At 42.4% G+C, this 23,670-nt stretch overlaps 1 long non-coding RNA gene across 2 annotated transcripts in view; it reads right to left on the minus strand.

The window, feature by feature from the left end:
* Nucleotides 1-378: 378 nt before the first annotated feature.
* The window catches only part of LOC116849396, a 74,501-nt gene continuing 51,209 nt past the window's right edge, over nucleotides 379-23,670 (minus strand). For both annotated transcript variants that reach the window (XR_004379129.1, XR_004379128.1), the window contains 2 exons: nucleotides 7,320-7,548; nucleotides 379-630 (listed from right to left, as the gene is read on the minus strand). This is a non-coding gene — a long non-coding RNA (uncharacterized LOC116849396). The remainder of the gene's footprint in view (nucleotides 631-7,319; nucleotides 7,549-23,670) is intronic.

Here is a 23,670-nt window from a genome sequence, read left to right on the forward strand (position 1 = left end):
TTCGGAAGAAAGGATTTTCAGGAATCTGTTAATAAATATTTATATATAGTTCACATATCATATATATTTATCATATATATCAGAAATGCATTACAAGTAGATTATAGAAAGTAGATTACAAAAATGATATCTTATATATTTCTTAAATTTAAATGGATATGATACATCATTTTAATGGATATGCAATTTAATATGATATCAAAGTTCTAATTTAATTTGATATAATATGATATGATATGATATGATATGATATGATATGATATTATTTGTTAATAAATAAATATTTATATATAGTTCACAAATACATATTTATCATATATATCAGAAATGCATTACAAGTAGATTATAAAAAGTAGATTACGAAAATGATATCTTATATATTTCTTAAATTTAAATGGATGTGATACATCATTTTAATGGATATGCAATTTAATATGATATCAAAGTTCTAATTTAATTTGATATAATATGATATAATATGATATGATATGATATGATATGATGATCAATTTAATTTTGATATGATACATTATTTTAATGAATTTAATGAGTTTTAATGAATTTAATATTAAAGTTAGGCCAGTATTGCGAGCACGCAAATGATGACCATCTTGAAAATTTTGCGGTTGTCTGAAAACAAAAATTATGCAAGTTTCTTGATCAGTGAATTTTATTTAAGTACTATATTTAATTATTATCTAAAACAACGTAATTAATATCATATCCATATTTTCAATATAATAAAAACATTAAACAAATTTCCGGTTTTTATTTATTTTCTTTCTTTCTAAGCTCCAAAAAAATAAATAGAAAAAATTAATGTTGGCTGTTGATTGCGCTTCGGACGATAACGACATGTTTATTGAATATAAATGTAAAATCGTGAGATAATCAGATTAGTAGTATTTTCTAAATTCGATCTATGTGCGAAAACACAATTTCGAAAAAAACACGTTTAAAGTTTTATTAAACTTTTACTTTTCACGAAATTTTAATATGTAAAAACTTTTGGCATTACCATTGGCTATTTCACGGTTGCAGAAGGGACACATGTTTTTTACATTTTGAATTCATTTTGAGTTATTCTCGCTTCTCGAGTGTCAATCTTTGTTTCTTTAAAATTCGAAGACATTAATTATAGCTATCATCTCCATCATTTTGAGGATGCTTATATAAGGCCATTACTGAATATGCTCATATGTCCAGAAAATTGATGATTTTAACCATTCTTTTTTCGGCATAGATATTTTTCTCGGGGCGAATGTTTCTATGAAATTCTCATTGTTATTCTGAGTGTATGTTCTGATACGCCTACTTAATAAATTGTCTGAAGGCAAATTCTAGTAGATTGATTTCATGCATTCCTAAATTCTTTTTGTAAGGCAGTTGGCTAACGCACACTATCTAAGTCGCACCACGCAAATAATTCTGTCGATTTTTTCGTGAGTATCGATTTTCTCGAATTCTGCGTCTTTCAAATACTGCCGTGATTGCGCCAGTACATGTTCCGTGTCGAATCCTTCGTATTTCACGATAGTATTATTTTCCGTAGCAAATTGAAATTTATCGCCGGGATTTTAAACCATTTGCCTCTCTAAACTACATTTGAATAAAATAATTATAATATTAAAAACACGAGAATTGCATTATTGAACTTTGCGCGTGAGGTAGCATAGTGTTGCAACTTTTATGAAAAAACTTTTAGTCTACAACTTTTTTTTTTACGTAGTGTCCGTCCGCGCGCGCGGTTCACGTACGACATAAAAGTTCATTCCTCTCTAATGACGAAGAAAATGATAATTAGAAAAATTAGTCAGAACTTGAGTCTATGTACCATTGTTGATTTCCCGCATCTTGGATAACGCGAAAAGCAATCATAATGATAGAGGGAACAAGTGTATTGTTCATTTTTTCGCACGAGATTACGTTGTCTCCCGATTTTTCCGAGAAGGAAAATTGACTCCTGATTTCGTCATCGCTCGTGAGACTTTCGCGCGATTCGAGAGCGAACTTGCAGATATAAGAAAGAAATATTCAGATGACTCAACGCACAAAACTTAGTTTTACCAACATAAATTGTACTTCAGTTGCGCGTTGAATAAACCGGCGCGGAGCATTTTTACAAGTAGAGAACACGAGTTTACGAATGAGCGCCTACGGCGAAAGTTTGAACAGGCTTCAATCCAATCGTCGGGTAGACCTCTTTTGCATGAAACACAAACATCAAATAAAAAGAATTAACGTGTACGGTATTTCGAGGGTTAAAGGAAACGCAGCTACTCACATGAAGGAAAACAGCCGACCGTCCGACCAGCTAAAAGAGAATTAAATAAAGAAGGACGAGCAGACTCCCCTAAAATCGCGTAGCTATTTATCCGTAAAAGGGAAGTTATCCGAGGCTACCGTATTTATACACCGCAGTATAACTCCGCAGTCGAACGCGCCAACCGAACCATGAAGACGATGATCACCCAGTACGTGCAGCGGAACCACTGACATTGGGGTTAACATCTCCCCGCTCCCCAGTACGCATTCAACACCGCCAGGAATGAGGCAATCGGATGTACCCCGGACTACTTAAACTACGGGCGGGACGGCTAATCAATATATTATTTTCTCGAATTTTTTTTGTATAAGGTTCAACTGAAAAATTTATTAAAAGAGTTTTCTCGTTTGTAAATTTTAAGAAACCGGTTTTTCTTCTTTTATAATTTTTTAAAGCTTACTGTCTTAAGAATATTCCGTAGGAATAGTTTTTAGAAAAAAAATATTGGCCAAGGTATATAGATCGGAATGATACATGAGGACTTGTCTTCAGACAATTTATTAGATAGATGTCTCGAAGCACACATAAGTCAGAATAACAATAAATCAATTATATGTTCTGATTTTTTCATAACTTTCCTCAGATCTGGTGGACAAATAATTATTTTTTGTTTCTACAAAATCCCAAAAACAGTTTCCAATGATGAGTAAAAGCTCCATCAGTGGATAAAAAAATGGCCTTTTTAAGATCTTCCTTTAGCGCTAAACTACTTATTAGAGAAAATACAATATGGAATATAAATTCTTTTCTATGATTTACTTTTAATGTACATGGAAAAAAGATTTCTCTGCCGTAGTTAATCATAATTGGTTGAAAATGTATTTGTTAATGTACCCAAAAATTTACTATTATTACTACTATTTCGATTTCATAGCTAAATATACGACTATTGATAGCTATACTTTCAAGATCTTTAAGCACCGTAAGCTTACGCATTCCCGGACAAAACGGCGTTGTCTACACAACCGCTTGCACATCCGCCGCCCGTTAATGACGACATTTCGTCACAGTCGATGCCCGTAAATTATGCTGAGCCATTCATTCAAGCTGAGTGACTATCGATACAGTGCGTTACTATGGTATCAATTCTTCATCAAGCCCGGTTTTATACTCTCAATTTGCGACACCTGAGTCCCTATAAGGAACATAATCGACGTTGGTTTTTATTCTTCCCTTCGCTGCCTTTCTTTCTTTTTTCTCATCTTCCTTCCTCCTTTCTCTCTTCCCTTTCACGCTCTTTAGGGATCGCAACATCGAAAAGGAATCCTGTGATTTAATTAAAAATACGGCGGAACATTGTGCGTGTAAAAGGACGAATTACATCGTTCGCGAAATGTTCCATTAACTTAACACAGGTGTGCGCGAATCAATTTCCGGTGCATGTGTAACACTGACTCGTGAAAAACTGACTCGCGGTGGTCCGTGATAGAATCGAGAATCACTGGCGAGACGAGCGGCTCTCACAAGGGGATTGTCGGTGTATCGTAATTAAAATAGAATCCTTCGCGGTAGGCCGATTATTATATTGTTCGTCAGCGATAGATCGAGTCCGCGACACGTCAGGTATCTGTCGCGTTTAAAGCGTGTGATCTTCTCCCTCCCCCCTTTACTTCGTCAAATTGTCGAGCAAATTAATTCTCGCGCCAGCGCGGAGAGGAGTCGATCGTCGGGAACCGATAATAATTTCGTAGCCGGCGTAATTTACGTTTAATCGCCGAGGAAAAGATTCATCGATCACGCGCAGCCTAAGACTACGTAAATCAAACACTGGATACACCATTGACTCGTCGGTGAAATATGGAAATCGTGAGTTCGTGCAAACACCGTTATACCCCGATACCGCACGAGAGAATTCTCTCGGCGCTTATAGATTCGTGTGCGCGCCCGCGGCAAGGTAAAAGGTACATCGGTACTGGCACGATCAGACTCGGAAGATACGCGTTTTTTTTCGCCCGCTCTTTCTCTCCCTCTTTCCCCCTCTTTCCCCCTCACCCCTTCTTTCTCTCTCTCTCTTTCTCTCTTTCTCTTTCTCTCCCATTGATTTTACCCCCGTTGTGCCTTCGCCACCGTATCCGCGAAACGTTCCTCGCCGCCGCCGTTACCGTTCGATTCCCTGATGTGGCTCGCGGCGTTTTACAAAACAACACGCGCGCTGACTCGATGCTGGAACAAAAAGGCGAAGCTCCGAGCACACGATTCATCGTTGTTTGTCCGTGCCGGCTAACTTCGTAAACTGGTTGCGCGAGGGCCGAATGTCGATTTCCGCTGCGGCGCCGTTACTGCGGCTCACGAAAAGCTCCGCGAAACGGTCGCTTGGATAATCGCAACGCGCCCTTCGTTGTAACAGATAAATATAAGCATTCGGATAATTATTATATTTTCGAATAATTATTTTTTGTAAGAGTAACGCGAAGCCATATCGAATGAAAGCATGAACGTTTCTAGATGAAATTGCTGCAACAATTTCTAGATAAGATTTTGAACTAATTCTTCCTTTCCGAAACGGACCCCGAATTAATGGGTTCCAACTGAAGTAGTTGGAACTCAGAACGAGTGACATCGTACAAAATTTTGATTGATCTTTTTTCTCGAAATGGGGGTTCTGGAATTCCAATTGACTATTTCTAACGCGAGGAGTTGGAAGGGGCGACGTAAAAATTTCGGTTTATCACTCCACCACCCTACATATTGATATGCCATTCTCCGTGACTGCTTTCCCGAATCGAATCGCTTCTTCCCGCCGCGCTATGGGAGCGAGCTCATATGTACAATAATTCGCGAGGCCGCATCAACTATCGCACGCATCTGCTCGGAACACTCGTTCGAATCTCAGTGGAACACATAGAGCGCAAATTGCAGCCGCGGGAGTCGGCAGTCGGTGGAAAAAGCGCGCGCGCTCGAAATTATGCGCCAGACGATCGTAGCCCGCGGTGTGTTTTGCCGCCTGCGGTAATCACTATACTAGACGGCGTACACCAGAAGTTCAAGGGTTTCACGCTTCGCCGTGGCGTTATAACGCCGCGCGCGCGGCCTCCGTAGGCGCACACGCACGTCCGAGAGAAAGGATTAAATCCTGCTCGGCGGCGGCGGCTTCATCGGTGGCTCGCGTATCGCTCGCGAGCGATCTCGAGTCGTCTACGTCGCGGTAGGTCAAAACCCGCGTGATCCCTCTCGCGCTCTTGTAATCCCGTTAATGAAGCTCGCATTATACCGTAACGACAATGTCGCGGGCGCGGCGTGTTACAAGTTGAGTCGCGATTACGTCCGACGCATATTACGACTACGCCGTTCGGCGAGCGTGCGTGACATGAAGAGCTTTCAGAATAAGACGCCTCAAGACGTGCTACGCTTATCCTAATTCAGCGCACGCGAGCGACCGAGACCGATATGAATCTAGCAATCAGCTTCAACAGAAAAATAATTAACAACTATTCATTTAACGTTTGTACCTCAACGATTAAAATATTACGGTTAAATAATAGCTAGCAAGAAGATTCATAAAAGAGAGAGTTTAGAATTTTCAAAAAGAAATATAAAAGAATATTTAATAAAATATAACAATAAATAATAATATAATAATTTATATATAATATATTAATATGTAATATTTAATAATATAATAATTTTAATAAAAAGAATATTTTTGTAATAATAAATATTTCAAAATCTAAGAGAAAACCTTGCCATTTGTTAAGATACCCAAAAACAGCCAACGCCGTTTTTGCTGATTTATAATTCAACTCCGAATCGATTAATACTAATTTTTTATTTCTTTAATATAAAAAAAGAAGATCAGGAATTTGCATCATGGCATAAAAGCCGATGAAAAAGTATGGAAAGTTGATTTTAATTTGATTGTATTTCTAAAAGCCACTTTTCGAAAAAGTCAATACCGAAGAGAGTTGCATACGAGCCAGCGGGCCGAGCTGAGGCGAATCGAAACGCGAAACTAGATTGTGACTGATAGTGCGAGAGAATTCGTAAATAGTAGTCTATTGAGCGTTCAGTTGGTCGCGTTTATTGCCTGAACGCGCACACGATTGAGCGAACACAGTATTTTAAGAGCTCGTGTGGGATAACCGTTCCGCTCACCCGTGCGTCTCTCCGATTTTCCTTTATTGATCCATTGTCATGAAAAACGCGCCGTTCGTTTCTCGAGGACGTCATCATCTTGTCATTGTTGATATAAATCGATCTGTTCGGGACGTAACAATATTTTCAAAAAGCACTGAATCGTTGGAACACAAAGAACCTAATAAAGAAGGTATGTACAGACGAATACGAACGATTCTCTATTGAAGTATCAAGCGATTTGTGATAACTGTTAGCCCGTTGCTAGCTATTTTCTAACACCTCCGTTTTTAACCGTTTTACAAACGAAACGAATGGTGGTACATACAAGTTGCAAACAATGACACAGTTGCAAACTGTGCTATTGTTTTTTTTTAATTGATTGCCACACTGATGCAACCGACGTACGTCCATCACGAGCAACACGCCACGGAGACCGGTGGACTTTTTGATCGGTTTATTTTCTATCAAGAATTTAATGACACAACCGGAATCACAACTAGACGCCGAGTCGAGTGTGACGTTCATATGCACCGCAAAATTATTCATATGGAAATTAAGACACGTCGGCGCGCATGAATATATCGCCGGAGGGCGGCTGGGCGACGTTCGCGTGCATGTAGGTGTACGCGCGCTGCGCGGATCTGTGACGAATCTTTTTCGCGATCTCAAAAAATTGACGAAAAGCGATCACGAGATCTTGAAATTCCGCTTGATGTGCATACGGACTGACCGGTCGCCAATAATCCTTTAACGGCGACGGGCAAGCGAGGGAAGAAGAAAAAATCGTCGATGTTTTGTAAATACGGCTTCGAAGTGCGAACCGATCGACGATGGATCATGGATGATGTCGCTTGCGATCTCGTGCAACTCATTAGTCGAATTCATCGAGTGCATGAGACGCAACATCGTCGCTACGTACCTGCGAACACAACTCTCTTCGAGTTCTCGGCTCGGCTTCAGCCAGCTATCGCCGAGAAAGAAGCGCTGCCCCCTCAGGGTCAGCGTGTAACGCCGGGTATCCGGAGCGCCTGGCATCCCGTGCTGGCTAAGCGTCGGAACGAGGTCTACCTTGTTTCAGGAATGCACGGCACCGCGGCACGGCTGGCGCGGCCGACGTTTGTCGCAACGACTTCCAGTTGCACGCGTTTCTGAGGAGAGAACGACGCCTCTGTGACTACGACATTCCGAAACGTCTTTAATTGCGGCATCGGCGCGATGGGAACGTAAGTGCGTTACATTAGCGGCTTCGTCGCGGAATCACGTCGTCGTCGTCGTCATCGTCGTCATGTCTCTAAGACATCTAGCTTGCGCGGTTACACAAAGATACAAGGGAAACCTCCACTCCTCTCTCCTTCCCCCCCTCTCCCCGTAAGCAGAAACCAGGTGTCTAACTACGCTAATGGCTCGTCAAAGAATACGGAATGCACATATGGCGGAAGGCGTGGGGGTTAGAAAAGCCGAGAGAAGCAAGTATGCCAAGTGCTACATACGTACAATTGCCGTAAATGCCCTCCCACCCCCTTTTTGCACCGACACAGAGTTACTACAAGCATACAGCTGCTGCAGGAAAACATTACTGCAACTAGTAGCTGATATAGTCGTCGTTGTCGCAACAACTGCAGTTGCTGCCTTTGTTGTTGTTGTCATTCGATCGATATTCGTTTTTAAAACTGCCAAAAATACGTATGCAGACGTGCATATTTTTGGCGTAAAATTGGTTTCTTTGCAATAAGCTGGCTCAACTGTTCGGACGTTGCTGATATTTTTTTGGCAATTAGCATCGGCGCTTTGTCGCCGATTGCTTTTCTTCGCCATATACACGTTTATGTCGTTTCCGGTGATAATAAGTGACACGTCTCTTCGAACTAGAGTTATGCCAGGATATTAACTTCAAAACGCGCGCTCCAAGCTGGCATTACGAAGAGAACAAAGTGGACGTCACGCTAGCGTAATAGCCAAGACACTTTTGTCGAGGGAATGCTCGAGAAGCGAAACAGAAGAGGAAGGAAACGTTGGACAAAAAAGTCCGAAATATCCCATTAATCAAAAGTATTATATGGGATAATCATGCACCAAGATCAAATTTTGCATATAGGGCCAAAAATGCAAAATACAACTAATTAATATTCTTTCAAGTTATTATAAACGAATGAGAACGAATGAGATCAACACTATGTGTTAACTGCAAAGTTAGCGATTCAAATCTGAGCACTGAAATTTATTTTTCCAATTCCTATTAATTAATTTCTGTCATTCGACAAGATATATATCAAATGACCATAATTAAGAAGTGTACGTGCAAGTGATTAACGAATTTTTTTAGAGCGTAGAAATTTATCGTTCAATAACTTGAAAAAATTTGAATTATTGGCTGAGTAAGCAGAAAAACAATTTTTTTCACTTACATGCAAAAGTTAAGCCGAGTCGATGGTGTAAGCCTTATATGACTCTCTTGTGAGAATTGTTCATTTCGAGCAGTAATTGTAGATCAGAGAGAGACTAATGAAATTTTTGTATGATCGCGCTCTGGCTGATTCTCAAATCATTTTCATATTAATTTTAATACGATGACTCGCAGTACCTTTCTGATTGAATAAGGAAGCGAATGCTCATCGTACATATCGGATGTGTACGCGTTATCGATCCAGCTCTAATTCAGAAGTCTCTCAAAATATCAACGAGCCCGTCCGCACTTGATAAGTACATACCTCTCGAAGTACATTCACGGATGTTTGAAATTCTATCGGTTGCCAATCGATTCGTGGATTTCCACAACAATTAAGTTTTGCCGGTGCTTTCAATGCTATTTCAAGTGCGCGAAGCATTCCGATGAAATCGTGTCAAGTGAGTACGTGAATGGAGAGACTATTGAATGTAGTATACTAGAATTATCGCCGTGACTACGAATTTTCCGGCGTCGATTGTATACACAGGTTTGTGCCTGTTCTCCCTTATTATGCGCATTTTATTAGGCGCAGCCTAGAGATATTTTCTCAATCGTCGTCGAATTAGAATATCCATGCGACCGCAGAAATGTCCGTGTTATCGATCGGCAAGAGTTGTATCGCGCGCTTCCGGTGCTTAAATCACCTCTTACGCGGCGGAATATCAATTTCATCGCACGGAAGGCTAGGTCCGATAAAAGAAACAACGTGCACGAGCGCACTCGTAACGCCGCCGCGGGCGTTATTTGAGGAGGGACGCCGCTTCGGCCGCGAAGCATTGCGGACGCGGAAACGCAAAGGGGGAAAGGTGGAGGAAAGGCAGAGGAAATGTTGCTGCCACTGTCGGATCCGATTCATCCTCGTGGTTCTGTGAACCAGCAGGATACGCACCTGAGTCGCGCCGGGTAATAAAATTACGCGTGCTGCTGCGCTACCACAGTAGTCGCATATATATCCGACGGTAATTAAATGTCGACGATATGTATGGACTACACGGACTTCCCGGCTATTTTTGTGTCGCTTCCCTTCCGCGGCTACGCCAAAAGATTGACAACGAATTCACTGGGCGCGTAAACTCGATTAAATGTGGGTAACAGAATTATCTCCATCGCGTGTCTGTACGTGTATCTTTCAGCGGTTTCATTCCATCAAATTTTTCAGGGCGGCACTACATTCAAAAAGAAGAAGAGACGCTAATGAAAATACTGCTGCACAAAATCTTGTTCGACATCGCCCAAATTTTATACAGCTTGCGTTGTCGCTATTTTCCGCAATCTAATGTAATCGTTATAAAAGATCGTAGCCGCTATAGATCAAGGCTCACCACTGTACAGGCTTTACATTCCCACGAAAGGCACGCTCATCGACACGGCGCGAACGGGGCGGCGGGGCGCGGCGAGTTAAGTAGCGGCGGAATTTCATAATTTTATTTCATAATTTTATTTCATTATATTGCGGAAATAATAAGTAAAGTAAAGTTGGAGGTGCGAAGTTGAAACCGCTCGCGAGCAGGCGGAGGTAGAGGCAGAAGGAAAAGTTAGTTCGTCAGAAAAAACTCGGAAAAAAACGTCAGAAAAAACAATCAAAGGCTGGCGCAAAGGGATCGCGCAGTACGAAACGGCGGTAAAACAACTCGGTCGAAAGGAAACCGATAACCACTAATCAAATTCCGGAGTGATTCTCGCGCGTAGTGATTTCTCTCGCACGGATTCGCGAACCTTTTTCACGCTAATTCCGACACGCTCCCTTCGCATCGATGCCCGCCCTTTGAGTCTTCAGCGCCCGTAACGCTCTTCGCGGTCTCCATGCCTATCGTACCCCGTCCCATTCACCAGCCCTTTGGCTATTCGCTTCGCGACCTGGCTGCGTATTTCTCTCCTGTGATTTCTTATTCTTCTTCGAGGTCCCGATAGGCGCGAATACTGCGCGTACGGTAATAGTAAGGCCTCACCGCCCGAGAACGCGCGGATTTCTCTTACAGACATACACACATTCCTCCTATTTCTCTCTCTCCTCCTCTCCCTCTCTGTCTCGGCAGAACCTTACCTACATTACGTACGAGACAAGAGGAGAGAGAGCCTACCACCGCGGCACAATGAAGCACTGGGAGGCGTTATAAAGGGCTCTGTGTAGTTATTAGAGGTTATGACGGCGGTAATATCTCACTCAGCAGGCTTCTCTGTAATGTTATGGCCATGGCCCCATCCCCTATTTCCCCTCGTCGAACCCCTTTGCCCGCTTTCCTTTGCCGCGCTCCCTTTTTTTCTCCTCGTTTTCCTTATTTTACTATCTTTTTTCTATTCATTCTTCTGTGCTCTCCTCCTCTCAACTTCACTCTTTCCTCCTTCCTATATCGCCGCTTGGGCTTGCTCCACCACGTCTAGCGTTAAATTCTGCATTCGAGGAGGTCGGCAAAAAACACAAGGCCGACGAATCGGCCAGTTACTTCTCTTTCCCGGCAATTTTACGCGCTCGTCGGTACCTAGTGTAAATCAACGAGCCCGTCCGCACTTGATAAGTACATACCTCTCGAAGTACATTCACGGATGTTTGAAATTCTATCGGCTGCCAATCGATTCGTGGATTTCCACAACAATTAAGTTTCAATCAACGAGTCCGTCCGCACTTGATAACTGATACCTCTCGAAGTACATTCACGGATGTTTGAAAGTCTATCGGCTGCCAATCGATTCGTGGATTTCCACAACAATTAAGTTTTGCCGGTTTTGCTTTCAATGCTATTTCAAGTGCGCGAAGCATTCCGATGAAATCGTGTCAAGTGAGTACGTGAATGAAGAGACTGTTGAATGTAGTATACTAGAAATATTTTGCAACAATGCGTTTAACTAACGCACTTAATATAGTGGATAGCTAAATTTGCTTGATAAATTGATTGAATACTCGAGTTGCAAATTGAAACAGATTACTGTTTCGATTTGCAAATTGAAACAGATTACAGATTATTGAGATATTTATTTAATATGTAAATTAAACGTAAAAATGGCAATATAGCACTGCTTCACATGACTCGACACAACAGTCTCAGCTCAAGTGTCAGCGTGTCAGTTGAAATTTTGTTAACCGTCTTAATTACACGCATTTAGACTTAATTTCGATAATGAAGACATCACACAATGCAATTCGCGAGGTAAGGTTACTGCGAGCGTACCGTCTTAAATTCGTAAAGATCATCCAAGAAAATTAATTATTGCCGTATTAATTATCATTTGGAAATGAACGCCGTATTAATTATCGTTTGAAAAGATAAATGAGCATTTAAAGACGTTTGTATCTAAATACTTCCTTTGTGTGTACACTGATACCTTATTTTAAAAAATATTAAATAAGTACTAAGTAAATTAAAAATTCTTTTTCTCTTTTTTTTTCCTTCATTACGTCGGGAGATTATTATTCATCTTACAGTCTATGGCTTCATATCTCTTTCCACTAGTTTTTAAATTACTTAATCGCGAAGACATGTTAAAACGACGGAAAGATAAAGAGAGGGAAGGTGAGATTTATTCCGGAACGCTTAACGTCTCAGCTTCTCCCCCAACTCAGATGCCTGTTGCGCTTCTTGGCTTCGGCTCTGATATTCTCGGCTGGAGAATATAAAGCGGCGGAAAGGAGTTAGCGAACAAGGGATGAGAAAAGGTACGAGAAGGAAAGCGGGAGGCAGTAAAGTACATTATTCAAATCCTGTGTAGATCTGTATCTGCGAATGTAATTCTAGTGCGGACGCGTGTTTCAGTCCCGTTGTCGGGACAACACTTAATTTGTTCGGTCGCTCTCGCACGCTCCGCGCACCGCGGGACATTTGCGTCCGTCGTCGTATGGATTCGTCGTCGTCGTCGTCGCCTTCGAGCATTCGTTTCCGTCGTCGTCATCGGCACGATATGACGACAGGGTACGTCCATTAGCAACTTAAAAGTACGCCTTTGTGTGCAGATCGATGAGTGGCCCGCGCTTGTCCTCCCTTATCCCGCGGCCCGATCTTTAAGGACGTTTCCGCTCAAACACACCGGTCTTAGTCGCGATTGCAAATTTCGTGAGCCGATTGCTAAATTAGTATCGTCGGACGGGAAGAGGTTCCAGTAACGCGCGCGCGCGCGTTCCACTCTCATCACAACACGAGATCTTCGCAGGCGTTTTGTCTCGTCTCGTCTCGTCTGGTCTTGTTTCTCAGGTCGTTGTCGAATGTTTTCGTTCTCGTGCGAACGCACGCCGCGAACGCGTAGCGCCGTCCCGGCCAAATGATAGAGGATCTAAGTACACTCTCTTTTTCTTACTTACAATCTTACCGGTAATGTCGGTGTACGCTCGGAAGGAAGGTGTCGGCACCGTATGAGCCAGCGCGACCAGCTCGGAGAAAAAGGGAGAGAGAAAAAGCGACCGAGTGGGACGCGACGCGAGGAGAAGGGTAGAGAGCGAGACGGACGAGAGAGAGAGAGAGAGAGAGAGAGAGAGAGAGAGAGAGAGAGGATGAGAGGAAGAGAGGAAAATGGTTCTAATTATCACAAATTACCGTGATCTTTGGCAGGCAATCTCCCGAATTACAATTCATAACGCTGACACGCGTAACGGGCGAGAAGATGGGGCACTTTCCGAGAATAATGACAGCCGGATGGTTAATTGAAAGCACATCTCGTTACCCTCTTGTCAAATTTATCCGAGTTCCCGCGCGCTCTAACATTCTCGTGTCGAGTCTACCCTGACCTATGTCTTCTGAGGGTCGACATCAATTATGTAATAGCAGTGCTTCCGTCCATCGAGCCAATTCCAAATATTATATCTTTTTTAGAAGATCCGCTGTATTCTCACGGGTATAAAGAGAAATTGAGGAGCGTAAGCATTGAGATACTTTCAAGTTTCGCGTATCACTTCATGTATTACTTCCTAGTACGATGTAGGACGCGGAAAGAATTCCATTAAAAAATAATGTTATCCCATTGAGCTTTTTTTACGCGATACCAATTGATATACCGAAATAGCTTCTCTGAGGAAGGAATTCAAGGAATGGCAATTTCCCATATTGTGGAGTGACTTAACTCGGATTTGGTATAATAGAGTTTCATTAGCGCGACACACGCCTCTTTCTTAATTAGACAGCAATTAAGTTAATTGACGAGCTTGCTTTATCAAAGTTATCATGGATGGTTTAATTTCCTCGCAGACATGTTGAATCTAATTCGCCGATGTCGACCGACTTCCTAGTTGACTTCGGCAGCGGCCGGTCGCTGCCGACCGACGGACGTTTCGAGTCACCGCGCTGAACTCCGAATGCCATTCGTCTTTACGTTAGATATTATGTAACCCAGCAATCATACCCGGAAGGTAGCCGCCGACTCGCGTAGCCGTGTGTGTACTTTCACTGTCGCGGACCTCTTTGCGCGCCTTGGGACTAGAGCGTTGTTATTTTCTTTCCTTTTCTCTTTCTCTTTCTGTCTCTCATTTTTTTTCTCTTTTCGTTGAGGGTATAGCGCAATCGATGAATGTGTATCACTGATCGGACCATTAATCGAAACAGGTGCACGACTGATGCCATCTTCTCAAGCGATCGATAATTCTGCCGGCCTAAGCGCAACGTGAATTTTCGTGGCTCGAGCGATACATCGGTCGTCTGTATTTGCAAAATGAGCTAACAGCAATTACGTAATTGCATGAGGCGTATGGAAGTTGGAGCAGTCTCCAAAATTATTAAATGTTCACTAGTGTCATTAGATATTTGTTAATGATGACGACTTGACATTTCAGAGGAGGTCAATATTAAAATCCGACAAAGCATGCGTCGAGCGCGGAAGTTGATCGTTATTGTCTGTTACGGTAATAATTTATCTTTCTCCTAGTAGCTAGACAGCAGTAACTTCTTCAGTCATAATTTTCTCTTTTATGATTTTCCTTGGCTTCTTTCTTTCCACTTTTTTTTCTTTACTGTTACTTATTCTCAAATTTTCTCTACATTCTCTGATTTGACAGAGGCAGTTCCACAGAGACAGAGAGTAATCTAATCTAAATTAAATACTTATGTAGTAAAATTCCATTATTCTAATGGATTATCGCGCATACAGTTTGGATACGAGCGAATAAACTGTCGCACCGGCAATCGAATCGGTATCACGATTTCGGGGGACGTTATTGGAGGTTGGCGGTACCGTTAATTTGATGATATGTAAACGATGATATGTAGACGAAACAGTCACGCTGGATGTATGACAGCGAGTAATCTCATTAGCTAATTACATAATGCGCGCGGGGAGAACAAGAGAGAATCTCTTGGCGCGAGTTGTTCTTACGCGTCCAAATCGATGTTTGACGAATTGCATTCGCAGCCAGCGGGTTGACGTCACCCGGCGGGTAGACGGGAAGAGGGGGGAGCGCAATAATCGAGCCGCGGCAAGAAATCGTGACATGCACCGGAGAGAAAGGAGGATCCTACATCGGGTAGAGACCTTTAAGATCGCGGAGCAGAGGTATACACGTCCACGTGCATCTTACGTGACGCACACTCGCGTACCTGACCCGCGCTGTCCCAACTCGAGGAGACCTCGCGCAGCCGCCGCCGCGGTCGCGAATCCACGCAAGAAAGCGTTCAGGTGGCAAACGAGTAAATGTGAAAACACACGGACGTGTAGCGATAGCCGGATATAAAATCGCGACAATCGACGCGACGCGTCAGCACACGCTTGCATTCGGCCTTCGATTTGTCCGCGCCTGTCGCGTCGTTAATCGCGAAAGCCCGTGTTGGCAGCCCCGACGGGCAAAACATGAACGCGCTACTTTCGCCGCGCACTGACACCAGCGAAGCGCAGAAATCTCGGACGAATATATTACAATTTTAATAGAAAGTAATATGTAAAAAAAGAGAATTCTTACAAACAGTTGAATTTCCCCGTGTACACAATTCCACCGAACATTATGCTCTAATAATCACGTGCGCGTGTAAAGCCGAAAACATGACTATTTGAATATTCTCCATCAAGTAGGAAATTTCAGCAAAGAATACGCTGGGTCGAATTTTAACACCGGTTTTTGAAAGATGACCATGAATTACATCAAATTTTTTATGAATATTAATAAATTAAATAAAAGAAAAAATTGCCATTATTAATCTTTATCTTTAAGTCACCTAAAGGCTGTAAATTAAAAATTGATCACATTCTGTTATAAATTTGGAACAGTAAGTAATTAGGTCAATATATGCACATTATTTTTTAGATGCAAAATGTTGATGATCTAATACGACATTAATTATTAATTTATGTGTTTATTCGGATTAGTGGCACAACAGATATCTATGTCAATATATATCGAGAGTAAACATGGGATATTGATTGCTACTGCGGTGTTTGCCTTTTGGGCAAATATAGCCAAATTTTCAGCGTATTTGTGTATATATATATATATATATATATATATATATATATATATATATATATATATATATATATATATATATATATATATATATATATATATATATATATATATATATATATATATATATATATATATATATATATATATATATATATATATATATATATATATATATATATATATATATATATATATCTAACGTTTTGGTTCACTTGATCAGACAAAAGAGCACACCGATGCCATCAGATGGATTTGTTTGCAACATCATTCCACTCACTTTTTGATGAAGTGAATTGGAATTTTATAAGAAGACAATTTGAAATATGTCTTTGTAAAAAGAACGCAGCGAGCACGACCGCCGATGGTCGTGAAGAATACTCAACCGCGGAGAGCGTCGTGATTAATTCGCGTTCCCGTTATTATTTATTACGACGGCCGAGTCCTTGCGAGAACGACCCACACGACGCGATAGAAAGAGAGTCACTTGGCTCTCGCGTAAGACAATGATTTCCAGCGAAGCGGTTGCTTAACCATCGCGCCGCTGAGAAATCATGCTCCCGGCGACTCTCCTCTCCCACCTCTGACAGCGACAAAGTAAATATCGATTCGAGCGAGAAGAGGGAAAGCGTGGCTGCATATCATACTTTACGTGGGATAGAATCTGCTTCTAAGTGTACCGTGAGTAGGCATAATGAATTGATAACATAGAGATAAATGCATCGAAGCAAGAGGAGGAGGACGTCCGGTGAAAACCGACGACACAAAAAACACGCCAAAGTTAATCATGAGCCGATTGAATCGCGAGTGATTTAAGAGAGCATTAATGGGATCATGTACGCGAAATGTGCTGCCATAATCGAGCACGAAAAATCGCGAGCAAATTCCCCCCTTGACGCGCAAGTCAATAGATAGCCGATAGGTTAAAACGAGAAAGAAACAGAAAGAAAACAGAAAGAAAGAGAGACCGAGATTCCAAGTCGGCGGAGGAGGCCGCGCGTAAGAAGGCAACGGGTAGTAAGGGAGATGGGTGAGTAGGTAGGCTGGTAGGTAGGTAAGTAGAGAGAGGTAACAGTCAGGCAATCAGGCTGCGGCGTAGGGTTCGCGGCAGCGTTATTATCTACTTGGGTGGACAGGTGCCAGAGGGTTTGTAAAAGTGCGCGCGCCATGCTCTCTCGCCGGAAGATCGTTATCAGAGAGGAGAGCAAGAGAGAAAGCGAAAGAGGAAGAGAACGGAGGAGGGAAGGAGAACTGGAGAGAAAGAGAGAAAGTCGTCGGGAGAGACCAGACCGGGGAGAGAGAGAGTCTGGCGCGGCGTAGATTCATACGGACGTGCTACTAGACGTAGCCGTTGCCGACTAAAGGCATATGAGCCACGTTAAGGGAAGACGGCGGCGAATATCAGGAGGAATAAAAGGTCCAGGTAGCATAGTTGCACGCACATTCCCGGTTCACAGCCTTGACTCCGGTGGCGAACGAGCCGACTAGAGAGGCAGCGACCGGCACGGCGGCAGAAGCGGCAGCAACCCAACGAACGGCTGTTGAACGAACGAGGAGAAACGTCGGCCAAGCGCGGACGGACTAGCTCGCACGCGGGGCTCGGCCTGCCGACGAGAGTAGATAGAAGAGGATGAGAAGAGCTGGCGGAGAGAGGAAGAGCAGGAGGAGGACGAGGTTGGACCCTCTCTCTAGCGCGCGCTCACCAGGCTACGCTCGTTCGCCCGACGATGGCAATTATACGCGCCGGAGCCATCCCGGCTAGATTCAAGATCAGATAATCCCATCTGTCGGTGTAAGCGGTCCGCAAACGATCCCGCGAAGCGATCGGATATCCTCCTCCTGAGCCGCGCGATTTTTCCGCGAACCGCTCGGACGGAAAGCTCGCTCACGAGAGAGAGAGAGAGAGAGAGAGAGAGAGAGAGAGAGAGAGAGAGAGAGAGAAAGAAATGCTTCAGTGGGGTGCCGAGGGTACTGATGCGGCGGGAATTTGTGTAAAACGAGGAGGGACGTTTTCTTGGGAAAATTTTGTCGCCTCGGAGAATCTCGCGCGAAATTCCTATGGCGAGGGACACGATATGTGTTTTTCACGTGAGCGAGTAAGCGATTATTCGCTCCTCGTCATTCCGTCGAAACGTCATAAATCTTCGCGATCGCACGTGATTGTCGTGAGATATTCGTGCGTCATCAAGCGAATTGTTCGATCGCCAGCTGAATTATTTCCGCGAAGCGCGAACCCTGCTCGAAAGAATATTCGATCACGGTTTAGATTGTCCATGGAACGTCACTTGTCTCGGCAAATGCGACAGATGCGGATGGGTCTGGATATGCTAAACACCTACGCGGAATCTACGCTTGTGCCATTTCGATATTAATTAAAGTGCCCAACGCCCACGGGGACGAAGTGTTTGCATTTGGCCTAGCAATCATCAGTATTGGCTGTCAGTGCAATCATTAGATCTACCAACGCCCCAATGTATTCGGTAATTCGATGAGCTAGCAATACTTGAAGCGAAATACACATGAACAATGTTGACACTGGTATTGCACGCTATTTCATGCCTAGGTAATAGATGAGGCACCGAGAGAATAGACTGGGAGAAACGACAGCGTAAACACAACGTTGTACCAATCGATCGTTTCGCCTTGTGTGTAATACAAGCAAATTTAATCACTGCGACATATTACATCGCGCGAATTTACATGAAGTGATTCCTCATGAAAACATTAACAGCCATTGGCCATCGTATCGATCGGAGAATAAAATTAATTCAACGGTAAATCCCGAGTCGCTCTTTTTGCCGACGAATCGGATAAATGAATTTCGAAGTGTGTCGTTAGCCTCTTCCGGTGTTCTGAAAAAAGCGAGTTAGAGGGACTGCTGTCCCGCGCCGACTCCTTCGGTTTCCGTGTTCGAGAGAATCGTGGAGTCGCGTTCCCACGAGACAGCGGTTGAAAAATGAAGACAAAGTGGCGATCTCCGGGATTTCTCGCGCGAGTGAACCGTCAACGGCGAAGAGGAACGCGGGGAGGGCGAGAAACGAAAGTGCACGGAGGAAGGTGGAGAGACCATGGTCGCTCTTGGCGAGCAGAACGGCAGACGGAGAACAGAGCCACTGTCTGGTCCAGCTGGAAAAATTGCCTCTGAATCACTGCACGGCCTACCTGCTGCCATATTGAGGAACCCGCTCCTCGGCCGTTCTTTTAGCTCATGCAGTCAGAAGTATAAATAGCACTCTTTGAGAATGCTGGAGACACACCACCGCGCGTCCACATGCATCACTTCGCTATGCACCACTTCTATCTCTCGCGCTTTTCCTCTCGCGCCAATTATGCACGCACACGCATACGCAAATAGGATTTGCGGTCGCGTACATGCCGCTGCGTACATTTCGATACCTACACCGAGCGTGAAATAGCACATGTTGCTGTAGACTATTGTGTAAACAAATATTCAAGTTATTTTATCGAATCTAAGTAATTTTTCTCTTATGTAGAGTAAGTCAGCCGCAGTCTGAGTTATTGAGCGAATATTTTAATTCGCAATTGGAAATTAAACCTGATATATTCCACTATCACAAAAATAAATTTACTTTAATCAATAGCAATACCCGCTTGTTTGGGACATCTGTTTTAAACTTGAACGAAATATTCTTCTTTCCGCGAGTGACAATATTTTCATCGTATCAGCTCGAATAAATTTTCATTCGAGTATGGGTTCACCTCAAGATACCCAAAAAATGAGCTAATTTAATTCCAAGGCAAATATATTCATGGCAAACAAAACTACGACTTTTTGCCCGATAAATACAAATTGATGTTCGTGAGAAACAGAGAAACTAAACGAGAGCACGAAAAGTTGGTGTAATTCATGTTTGGCTGCCTGACAGTTAAGTGCATTCTTGACGGTAGGTCCCGGAGCGATCGCACACCGCGAGATCCTCTCTGTTCCGGAGAACGAGGTTCGCGCGCAGTCAAAGGGAAGGCGAGATGGTCAAAGTAAGTCCGCATAAGAAGCATCAAGGCCTCCGACGAACGCCAAGAACCATTGAGCATGAGTGCACGACCGTTAACGAGCAGCGCGTTCATAGAAAGTGTCCTTTTCTGCTACCTGTTATGAGTAATTCCCTCGAGTCGTCTTACTCCGACGGGATTTGTTCAGCATGAAGGATCTCTCTCTCTCTCTCTCTCTCCCTCTCTTTCTCTTTGCCGTAATAAGACAAGTTCCGCTCCGTGAACGTAAATATCGATAACAATTTAGACGACTTTCGCGATTCTCCCGGCATCTTGAACGTTGTTGATTGGGGTAATTAGTACTTCGTAATGACACTTCGATATATAGTAACAGTTTCACAATATTGACTAGAGGAAGATGTTTATGCGAAGATATAAACGTTATAAGCTACCTACTAAAAGAATGAAATTGCTATGGATGCTATAAATGAAGCATTATGAAAATCCCTATATAGAACTTTACGAAAGAAACAATTTTAAAGCAGTTTTGATACTTTCATTCTTTTGAAAAATTATAGTTTATAGTTTAAGCAACAAAATACTAAATCTCGACAAATAATAATTATTTTATAACAATTCCTCAAATTTATCACGACGCATATTTTCTATTCTTTAATTGACGTTGAATAAAACCGAAAGAGGTAAATAGATATTTTTTCTCTTGCATTAAGAATTTTTTTCAAAACCTTGTCATTTTGACTGCTCTAATAAAAGTAGATCGATAATCGTCGGTAATTCTGGTGTTAAAATGTTTAATATCTTCTTCATTTATATCCCTAGCCGTAAAAAGAAAGATCTCTGGAATATCATATAACCCGCTGAATCGAATAAATCGTGGGGAAATTAATTACAAAGAGGAGCACTGTCATTGCCGCGAGCCTTTCACTTCCCCGACCTTGACCCTTTACTTTAATAAGCGTGTATCAAATTAAATTTGACTTTAATTGCGAAATGAATAATTACACGATCAGTTACACATGAAATGCAGCAAAACCCAATGCTATTTCGCGCTTGGGGAAGCATAAAATTGAAATTGATAATCGCACTCAAACGCTTCCCGGATGATTTTATGGTAATGTTTGCTGTATTGAGAATTTTAAAGCTGCGCGCGTACGATTTCTCTCTTTAACAATTCGTGCGCGCGAGTCCATAAATCATTTCCGCACTCAAATTGACATACCCTCGGGCGACTTAATCGCGCAGCGCCCGTCGTTATTATTCACTCGGTGTGACGGAAGTGCAAAATTCGCATTAATTCGCCAGCCAGTGTCGTTAGGCTGGGTTTCGCCAGATACATTTTGTGCGTACTGAATATACCGCGGTCGAACAATTTAATAATTGACGCGTGCTTGACCTTGTCGGTATCGGCGCGATGAAGGCTCGTGAATGATACTCTTTGTCCGTGCTGACAAACGTGTGGCACGAAGACGAGACCCGGGACGATTAGAAATGCTTCAATGAGCGCCTCAGCGAAAAGTCTCTTCTCCTGCCATCCCTGCCTATCTTTTTTCTTACCGCTATTTCACGGGACTTCTTGTTACATCTTATCGTAACGTTTTTGTACCACGCGAGTAGTTTTATCCTGCGCTTTGTATCGTCCGGTCGCGGTACGAGAAAGCGTCGAAATCGTCAAGCTCGATTTTTACGGCCGATATGAAAAAAATACCGTTAACACATCGATTATCGCTTTAAAAGCTCCCGCGTGCCGCGGCCAGACCATGGAAAATAATGATACGTGCGTCCGTTCGTGTTATTAGGTTTTGATGAAATTAAATTAAATGACGCAACGATCGATTTCACCGTGGCCGAGAGCTGCGCGCAATTACGACTCTTCGACATTTTTTTCCGGCGGGATTTATTAGAGAGTGTGCATTGAGTGCGCGGAGTACATTGCTTCATTAGATATTTTCTACATTCATCATCTCTTAAGAAAACGCGGCCGACACAGGATTTGTCGGATTGGCGTAGTGTTAATGTCCTTCTAAGAAATGTGAGTGAGCTTAATTCAAATGTGGAAGTGGTTCGGAAAAAAAAATTCAATTCAGTCTCCTTCCGATTATTTCTAACGACCGACTCTCAATTACGTCAGTGACTCGTCTAATTACCGAGTATAGCGGCTGGTTCTCGACCACACGGTGAGGGAACCGAAGACGCGTGTAATATCTGAAATCGTGCGAGTATGCTCCTTCGTGGAAAGAATCAGCCGTGTTTTTTCATAATGACTTCACGTGGTGCGTGCCACGAAATGTTATTTTGCGGAAAAAAACGCGGAGCTACGGCGGCCGTTCGTTTGTCCGTTCAGCGCCCAAGAACCATATTATTCACGTTCGAGTGAGTCGCTTATTAAGATAAAATGTCCCAGTAATTGAACCTTGTCTCAGTGTGATTGAAAAACATTAATAATCAATTTTCTAAACAAAATGTAAACTTCAAGTATTATTTTAAATAATATTTTAAATAAATTTAAAATATATAATATTTTAAATAGAATATTTTATATGAATAATATTTTAAATAAATTTAAATATAATATTTTTTCAGATCTAATTCGTAATATTATTTAATGAGCATTTAGTGGTTCAGTTTGTATTATTCAGTATGGACATAATTAATTTTTCAGTCTAATTACTGATGACAACTAACACAATCTCTAACATCTCATTAAAATAATAATTAATATTTATTGAATATGTTTTCAACATATTATGTATGTATATATGTTCCCGGATGCTAACGACGCATAAAGTTTGCACGTAAATTTGTTAGTAATTTCATGAATCACATTTATCAGTAAAAATGTAAAACTTCACGTGCTTTCTTATTAGTTCGATCATTGGGACATTTGTCTTAATTTTTGAAACTCGGGTGGAAAGAACATCAGTCGCATTTATTCACGGTGACTTTACGTGGCGTGTGTCACGACCTGAAAAATGTTATATTATGCAGAAGAAGAAACGCGGAGCTGCGGTCGCTCACCCGTCCTGCACGAACTGACCGTACACCAATCCACATTTGGCTGAGTCGTTTATCGGCGTTTTACTTGTGGTGTGCCAATTTGTGAACGCGCACGCGACGACGAATTTATGATGAATAAAAATCTCCGATTACACTGTGGAAAATACGTGTGCGCGATAACTGGTCGCCATATTATTATCTGCCCGCAATATATAATAAATTAATCGCGACCGTATCAAAGTGCGTGGCTCTAATCGGCCGAGTTCTTCACTGATCGTATATCAGAGAGCCGTGATACAAATTTTTGTTCTAAGATACGGATTTATTCGTTTATAGGAACGAATTTATTATTCGTGTGTGATTAAGGATCGTCCCGATAACCGAGCGCGCGGTGAGTCAAGAGAGAGAGAGAGAGAGAGAGAGAGAGAGAGAGAGAGAGAGAGAGAGAGAGAGAGAGAGAGAGAGAGAGAGAGAGAGAGAGAGAGA

Source organism: Odontomachus brunneus, unplaced genomic scaffold (assembly GCF_010583005.1).
Source record: "Odontomachus brunneus isolate Ranch 3 - 2012 unplaced genomic scaffold, Obru_v1 Obru_scaffold_114, whole genome shotgun sequence".
NCBI lineage: Eukaryota > Metazoa > Arthropoda > Insecta > Hymenoptera > Formicidae > Odontomachus > Odontomachus brunneus.